The following is an 8,883-nucleotide window of genomic DNA, read 5'->3' as shown; positions in this document are numbered from 1 at the left end:
TCTCAAGGATTCTTCGTTAGCCTTCAGCTCTGGACCCCAACAACACACTCCCAAAACTACATCAAAACTCTGATTTTCAAAAAAAAAAAAAAAAACAAAAAAAACAAAAAAAAAAACCTCTGATTTTCACAAGTTAAAAACATGACTCCTGAACAAATATAAATTAATATAGGTCAGCTTTAATGAAGGAACGAGTAAGATGAAGTTGGTTTGAGGAACTGGCTGTTTGTGGCATTTTACTACTAAAATGTGAGAGTGGGGATCCCTGGGTGGCGCAGCGGTTTGGCGCCTGCCTTTGGCCCAGGGCGCGATCCTGGAGACCCGGGATCGAATCCCACATCGGGCTCCAGGTGCATGGAGCCTGCTTCTCCCTCTGCCTGTGCCTGTGCCTCTCTCTCTCTCTCTCTCTCTCTCTCTGTGACTATCATAAAAAAAATAAAAAAATTAAAAAAATTAAAATAAAATAAAATAAAATGTGAGAGTGAATCTCACATTCACTACTAGGAATATGAGAGTAAAATTGCTGGGTTAGATACAAACTTGGTAAAAAAAAAAAAAAAAAAAAAAAAGATACAAACCTGGTTAAAATCTTCCAGAGCAAGAAATAAGCAACCACAAACATTTTGGTTTTACCAGCTAGAAATTATCTGCATAAATCTACATGTTGCAGGTCACTTCACAGAGTCTGAGCTCTTTTTAAAAAAATTTATTTGAGAGGGCAGCCCTGGGTGGCTGAGCGGTTTAGCACTGCCTTCAGCCCAGGACCTGATCCTGAAGACACAGGATCGAGTCCCATATCAGGCTCCCTGCATGGAGCCTGCTTCTCCCTCTGCCTGTGTCTCTGCCTCTCTCTGTGCGTGTCTCTCCCTCTGTATCTCTCATGAATAAATAAATAAAATCTTAAAAAAAAAAAAAAAAAAGCTCACACTCTAGGGGCACCTGAGTGGCTCAGTCAGTTAGGTGTCTGCCCTCAGCTCTGGTCCTAATCCCAGGGTCCTGGAATCAAGAACCATGTCAGGCTCCTTGCTCAGCAGGGGGTCAGCTTCTCCCTCTCCCCCTGCTTGTGCTTTCTCTCTCTCAAAATTTTTTTAAAGATTTTATTTATTTATTCATATGAGAGAGAGAGAGAGAGAGAGAGAGAGGCAGAGACACAGGCAGAGGGAGAAGCAGGCTCCATGCAGGGAGCAGGACGTGGGACTCGATCTCCGGTCTCCAGGAGGACACCCTGGGCTGAAGGTGGCGCTAAACCATTGGACCACCTGGGCTGCCCAGAGTGTGAGCTCTTAATTAATAAAGAGCAAGTTTAAAAAATGCTATAATCTTCTAGAACAGAGGTGGCATGCTTTTTCTATAAAAGGCCAAGATGAACATGCTAGACTCTGCAGGCTATGTAATATCTTTGTTATATATTCTTTTATTTTTGTCTTTCACAAGCCTTTAAAAATGGAAAACTTGTTGTTAGCTTAAGGTCCCTACAAAACTGGCCACAGGTTAGATTTGGCCCTTGGCCATAGTTTGCTAACCTTTGTCCTAGAGAATTAGAAGGTCTTTGGGTAAACCTATTAACAGTGCTTTGGCATGATGTTAAAAGAATACACATTGATCTTCTTGTCCACATTCGCAAGTTTTAGGTAATTTATAAATATGTAATCATCAAAACAAAGCTTGTCGTTATACCAACTGAAATTATCCCTGTGACCCCATTGCTGGGTGAAGCTTACTTTGGGAAACAGGATTACTTGCTACCCTGGGCTCCAAGAGTTTCCCTCCAGCAGTTCAGATTAAACAAATCCCTAATCTTTGGTTCATTACTTTACGTATACCTACGATAAGATTTGAGACCTGCCCAAGCCAACGTGGATGGAGATACCTATCCCCTTGCAGCAATACTTTCACAAAGCATGTTGGCAGCTTAAGACCTTTTTTATTTTTTATTTTATAAAGATTTTTATTTATTTATTCATGAGAGACACAGAGAGGCAGAGAGAGAGGGAGAGGGAGAAGCAGGCTACATCCAAGGAGCCCAATATGGGACTCGATCCCGGAACCCTGGATCGCGCTCTGAGCTGAAGGCAGACGCTCAACCACTGAGCCACCCAGACAGCCCTAAAATATTTTTTAAAGTTTAATTTTTCCCATTCATTCATCTATTCCTTGTTTTAGTAAGTCTTCAGTAACACATTTCCTAGGCCAGGTACTGTGCTAGGCACTGCTTCTGCAGCAAGCAAGCTGGGCACATGATCAGGCCCCAGTGTGTACAGTCTAGCTGTGGTGATAATGAAACGAGTGAATGCAACTAAGTGAAGAGTGACAATAGGATGATAGACATCCCCAGATTATGGGATTATACTATATGGGACTTGCGTCACCCTCCATGGACTAAACACTCTTAATGTTTGGTTTTACTGCTTAGAAAGAACAATGACTTAGGAACTATGGAAGCAAAGTTAATGTTTATTTAGCTACTTTGGTCTCTCACTGAGTTACAAAGCTCTGTCTCTTCCACCCCTTGTAATTTTGTTTCCAGTCCACGTGTGTAGCAAAAATAGTTCAAACAAGGATAAAAGTTAATTTTTCTCTCAAGTAAAAAAAATTTAAATATAGGCAGTGAAGAGCTGTTAAAGCTAAACTCAGGAACCCTGGGCTCCTGCTATTGCAGTGTTCCATCATCCGTAGGGCATCCTCAAGGTTTAATGTGGCTCCTAAGCATTCTAGCCATCACATCAACATTCCAGGTAGCAGGATGGTAAAAAGGATAAAGAAAGAGGGTAGCCTCTTCCCTATAAGGAGAGTTCCCAGAGGTTACACACAATACTTTAATTTATATGTTTTTGGAGAAGATTTAGACATGTGGCCACATCTAGCTGTCTTTTAGCTGGGTATCTGTGTGCCTAGGTAAAATAGAAGTTTTTCATTCCAAAGAAGAAAAGGCAGATGGATTAGGGGCAAAGAGCAGCCCCTACCCTGTCATGAAACACCACCCTGTGATTTAACAGTCATCAAGATAATGTCTTTTCAATGTTCTTGAGGCTAAAGAAAATTCCTTTTTAGAGTGATACCTTCCAGTGCCTGAATTTACCACCAATTTACGCCAAATCTCATGATGTATGGTGAGATTACTTCTGGGAAGGTTTTCTGTACAGTATACAGTACACTATTTTCTCTACAGGATAATATTTAGTTGCAAGTGTCAGAAAACCAAATCCCAACTAGTGTAAAAAATATTCCAAATATTCCAAAATCTTGGAATCATGGCTTGATTCAGAAGTTTTTGAAAAGTTTCCACCTCTTGGCTCCACCTTTGCCACACGGGCTTCATTTTCAGGCCATACCCATTTTAGTTCTGGTGGGTCTGGATCCTTGGAGCCAAGTGCCCTCAAGAAGTCTAGCCTCACACTGCCCGCTCAAATCCACTGGCTAGGAGAAAGCCCCTGACCAATCCAATCTGTCGCCAGAAGGAGGAGATGCAGTGATTCACTGAGACCTGAGTCATAATAGTCCATCCTTTTAACATGGAGTAGACACCCTCCAGTCTAACCTGGGCTAAGAAGGAAAGACCTCCAAAAGAAATTTGTGTAAGTAGGGGACACAGAGACTGGCAAATTCCCTTCTGAGTTATCATCAACCTTTTAATTTTTTTTTTTTTTTTTTTTTTACTTATTTATGATAGTCTAGGGAGAGAGAGAGAGAGGCAGAGACACAGGCGGAGGAAGAAGCAGGCTCCATGCACCGGGAGCCCGGCATGGGATTCGATCCCGGGTCTCCAGGATCGCGCCCTGGGCCAAAGGCAGGCGCCAAACCGCTGCACCACCCAGGGATCCCCTCATCAACCTTTTATTACTCCAAACATTGCTGCCAAGAGCCCTTTTAGGAATGTATTGAAAAAAGAGAAATGTAAAGTTTCTTGCCTCTGGGGTCCTGTGAATCAAACTTATTGTAATTTTAAGAGCATCTGCTCTTTAAACCAATGAAATACAAGGAAATGCTAACTATGAAAACCTGTCTATAATGATGAGGGAGCAGAAGGCAACCTGAGGACAAAGCACAAGCTGACAACCCACACCTTTCCCCCCACTCCTGGGTAGGACCTGTGTGACCTTCCTCAGGCATACTTGGCTGCCTAAAGCTAAGGGAAGGAAAAACTAAGGAATAGCTAAGGGAAGAAAAAAAAGGTTAACTATTAGAGATCACAGTCCTGCAAGACATGAGTCTCCTTCAATTTACAAAATGTCTTAGTAATTTAAAAAAACAAAACATTCTTATCAATAACTTAACTTCCAGAAGGAAATGTAGATAAATTTAAAAGTTCTTATAACCTGCAGCCCATTGACAAGTACTTGAGTCAGGGAGAGTATAATGTTCCTCCAAGAAGCTCCCAAGTGTCTTAATGTTAATGCCTTGCTAGAAGGAAAAACAATCTTAGCTTGACAATGGCAATGCCTCCAGTATCTTGCAGGTCCTCGTTAGCCTATGAAAGTTCTTTTGAAAATCTCCCTTTTCCTTACCTCCCCTAACTCCCAATTATAGAATCAATCATCCCTCACAACTCTGGGACAGCAGCTCTTTCTGCCCATGGTCTAGTTCCCATGCTTTAATAAAACCACCATTTTGGTTTTTTTGTTGTTGTTGTTGTTTATTTTTTTATTTTTTTATTTTTTTATTTTTTATTTTTTTTAAAAGGAGCAGAGGGCCGCTTCGTTTTGTTTTTTTTTTTTAAATTTTTATTTATTTATGATAGTCACACAAAGAGAGAGAGAGAGGCAGAGACACAGGCAGAAGGAGAAGCAGGCTCCATGCACCGGGAGCCCGATGTGGGACTCGATCCCCGGTCTCCAGGATCGCGCCCTGGGCCAAAGGCAGGCGCTAAACCGCTGCGCCACCCAGGGATCCCTGTTTATTTTTTTAAAGATTTTATTTATTTATTCATGAGAGGGGGGTGGGGGGCAGAGACACAGGCAGAGACAGAAACAGGCTCCATGCAGGTAGCCTGAGTGGGACTGGATCTCTGGACTCCAGGATCACAATCTGAGCCAAAGGCATATGCTCAACCACTGAGCCACCCAGGTGCCCCCAAGAATTCTTTCTTGGTAGTTGGCTCTGGGCTTCCCCCTGCCAAACCTCACCTATGTTCCAAAACTATATCATATAATGTTGATTTTGATATCCTAGACACTTATCTCCTTGTGTTTTCAGTGACAGGAACCAATTAGAATTTTAAGTAGTTGTCTTAAGAAAAAACAAAGTTCTCAGGTTATGAACAACCTAATCTCTATGGGTATCTGGATATGGGTCAGTCACAGGAGTATTGGGTGTAAAGCTGCTGTTTCGGCCTTTAGTTTTGCTGAGTGTCCAAGAGGAAATGCCCTGCTTTTGGCTAAAGGACACACGGAACTTTTTTTGGCTAAAGGACACACAGAACTTTTCGGGTAGGCTGGAGAACTGGCTTGATGAGGCGGGTTTTTTTTAAGTGTAGGCGCCACCTCGTGGGCAATAAGTACAACTACAGCGCCATCCTCTCCTAGAGGGAATAGGAGAGACCCACCTGTCGGGGTCTTTCAAAGGTGTTACAAAGGTGTTTTTTTTTTAAATGAAATGCTCAATTTTTATTTAATTCTGATTCCATATGATATGGTTGACTCTTTGTCCAGGCAACATTAGACAGTACATCCGGAAAACACAAAATTGTGCTTAGCTGAATAGTAACAGTATCCTCAAAAATAAGGGCAATAAATTTGCAATGTCACTTATTCTTAGGAAGAAAAGTCACTGTTTTACAGACGAATGAAGCATTTATTAACAATTTTGTCAAAGCCAGATAATTGATATTTTACCGGAGAGTTTGGTGCATGCAATGTAAACATGCACTGAAAAAGCAAAGGAGAATAGTATGGCTGTTCCTCAAAAAAAGAAAAAAAAAAAAAAAAGAAAGAAACCTAGAATTACCACGTGGTGGAGCAATTGTATTTGTGGGTATGTACTCAAAAGAACCGAAGTCAAGGGGATCCCTGGGTGGCGCAGCAGTTTAGCGCCTGCCTTTGGCCCAGGGCGCAATCCTGGATCCCACGTTGGGCTCCCGGTGCATGGAGCCTGCTTCTCCCTCTGCCTATGTCTCTGCCTCTCTCTCTCTCTGTGTGACTATCATAAATTTAAAAAAAAAATTAAAAAAAAAAACAAAAAACAAAAAAAGAACCGAAGTCAAGGCTTCAAACAGATATTTGTACATCCATGCTCATAGCGGCATGGGTCACATAACAGTCAAAAGTGGAGGCAAACGTTGGATGGAAGAGCACTGACACACGAATGGGTAAACAGAAGGCTGTATCCTACAAGGGAATATTATTCTGACCTGCACACAAGGGGCCTGGAAGACACGCTGAGTAAATATGCTAGTCCCCAAACTCTACACCGCTTACATCTGGCAGGCAATGAATGCAATGAGGGAATCAAGAGTTCACAGTCACATACCCCAAATAGTAAAAAGAGGGACTCTAGCAAAAACTGATACATGAAGGACGCCTGCGTGGCTCAGCTGTTGGGAGTCTGCCTTCCCCCCAGGGCATGATCCTGGGACTCCAGGATCAAGTCCCACATCGGGCTCCGTGTGTGGCGCCTGCTTCTCCCGCCGCCTGTCTCTCCCTCTCTCTCTCTCTGTCTCTCATGAATAAATAAATAAAATCTTAAAAAAAAAAAACCCTGATACACGAATGTTCACAGTGGTAATATTCACAGTAGCCAAAAGGTGTAAATAATTCACATGTCCATCACCAGATAAAAGGGTAAACAGAATGTGGTCTATCCACATAATGGAATATATTCAACCATGAAAAGAAGTGAAGCCACCGACCCATGGTGCAACATAGATGAGCCTCAAAGACATGATACTGACAGAAAGAAGCCAGGCACAGAAGACCACATAGTGTATGATTCCATGTATATGAAATGTCCAGAACAGGCAAATCCACAGAGATGGAGAGTAGACTGGACATTACCAGGGGTTGGGGCTTGGAGGAATGCCTACTCAATGGGCATGCGGTTTCCTTTTGGGATGATAAAAATGTTTTGGAACTAGACAGTGATGATTGCTGCACATCACTGTAATAAATGCTACAGAATTGTTTACCTTAAAAAGGCCAATTTATGTTATGTGAATTTCACATCAATTTAAAAAAATAAAGCAGCCAGAGTCAGAGAGCTGTTTGGGGTAACTCAGGCAAGCCACATAACCTCTATAGTCATTTCCAGCTTTCATTCAGCAATTTGTGTGAAGGATAAAAGGGAACTAATATTTACTGATTCATATTGACTTTATTAACCTTTTTTCAAAAGGAAATACACACATAGTAAAAAAACAAAACAAAACAAAACAAAACAGTGAAACATAAATCTGGCTCCCAATTTCATGACCCCAAGAAGAAATATTTAATGTGTACCTACTGCCAGGTGATGCTGCTAAATGCTGGTCTGGGGTTGCGCTTGATAAGAGAGGGATTAGAACTTCCTTCAGAAAGATTTGTGGGTTTTAAAAAATATTTTATTTATTTATTCATGAGAGACAGAGAGAGACACACACAGAAAGAGGCAGAGACACAGGCAGAGGGAGAAGCAGGCTCCATGCAGGGAGCCTGACGTGGGACTCCATCCCGGGTCTCCAGGATCACACCCTGGGCTGAAGGTGGCGCTAAACTGCTGGGCCACCGGGGCTGCCAAGAAAGATTTGTGTTTGCTTGTTTTTTTGCTTTTTATTCTGAAGTTGTTTCAGACTCAGAAGTTTTAGCATAGTACAAGCTCCCGTATACTTTTTACCAAGATTCAACCACATGTAGCATTTTCACCATTTGCTCTACCTCTCCTCCTTAACTTCTCTCCTATATATATTTCCTTTGTTACTGGATCTTCTAGGAGTAGGTTGCAGGCATCATGCCCATTTACCTATTAATACTTTTTGTGTTTGAATTTTTATCTTGGATATTCTCTTACATAACCACAGTTAAGTTATGTACTATTTGGGGAATTTAATCAGATGCTCATTGATACAACATTTGTGAGAGCTTACGACAATACACTGGAAACATCTGAGGATTATACTGGGGGAAGCAGATGACATTTCCTGATCCTGGTCTGCCTCCTTGGAGACTCATATACTAGCTATGAACCAAGAAGAGAGCCCTCATCCAACCATACTGGCTCTCTGATCTCTTCCAACTTCCAGTACTATAAGAAATAAATTTCCATTGTTTGTAATCCACATAGTCTGTGGTATTTCGTTACAGCAGCCAGAACAGACTAAGAAAGCACACGACCACTCGTTCTGACTCCTACTTACTTCTCTCTTTAATCCCATTGCTAGGGATGGGGGAAAGGATGTCAATTCTGTATATTACCTGGTGATGATGATGACTGATGTAGTTCTGGAATATAGGTGAGGTTTGACATTGCATGTAAGTGGAGGTTTGGTGGAGTGAGGTCCAGAGCCAATGACCAAGAAAGAATTCTTGGGACATCTTTGGTGCAAAATGGTTTTATTAAAGCATGGGGAAGGGACCATGGGCAGAAAGAACTGCTGTCCTGGGGTTGTGAGGGATGATTAATTATATACTTGGGAGTTGGAGGAGGTAAGGAAAAGGGGGAAAAGGGAGGTTTTCAAAAGAACTTTCACAGGCTAAAGGGGACCTACAAGATACTGGAGGCATTGCTATTGTCAAGCTAAGATTGTTTTTCCTTCTAGCAAGGCATTAAGACACTTGGGAGTTCGGCAGCCTGGGTGGCTCAGCCATTTAGCGCTGCCTTTGGCCCAGGGTGTGATCCTGGAGACCCGGGACCAAGTCCCATGTTGCATGGAGCCTGTTTGTGTCTCTGTCTCTGTGTCTCTCATGAATAAATAAA

The sequence above is a fragment of the Vulpes lagopus genome, chromosome 14 (genome assembly GCF_018345385.1).
Source record: "Vulpes lagopus strain Blue_001 chromosome 14, ASM1834538v1, whole genome shotgun sequence".
Lineage (NCBI taxonomy): Eukaryota > Metazoa > Chordata > Mammalia > Carnivora > Canidae > Vulpes > Vulpes lagopus.
Note: the sequence above shows the minus strand (reverse complement) of the source record.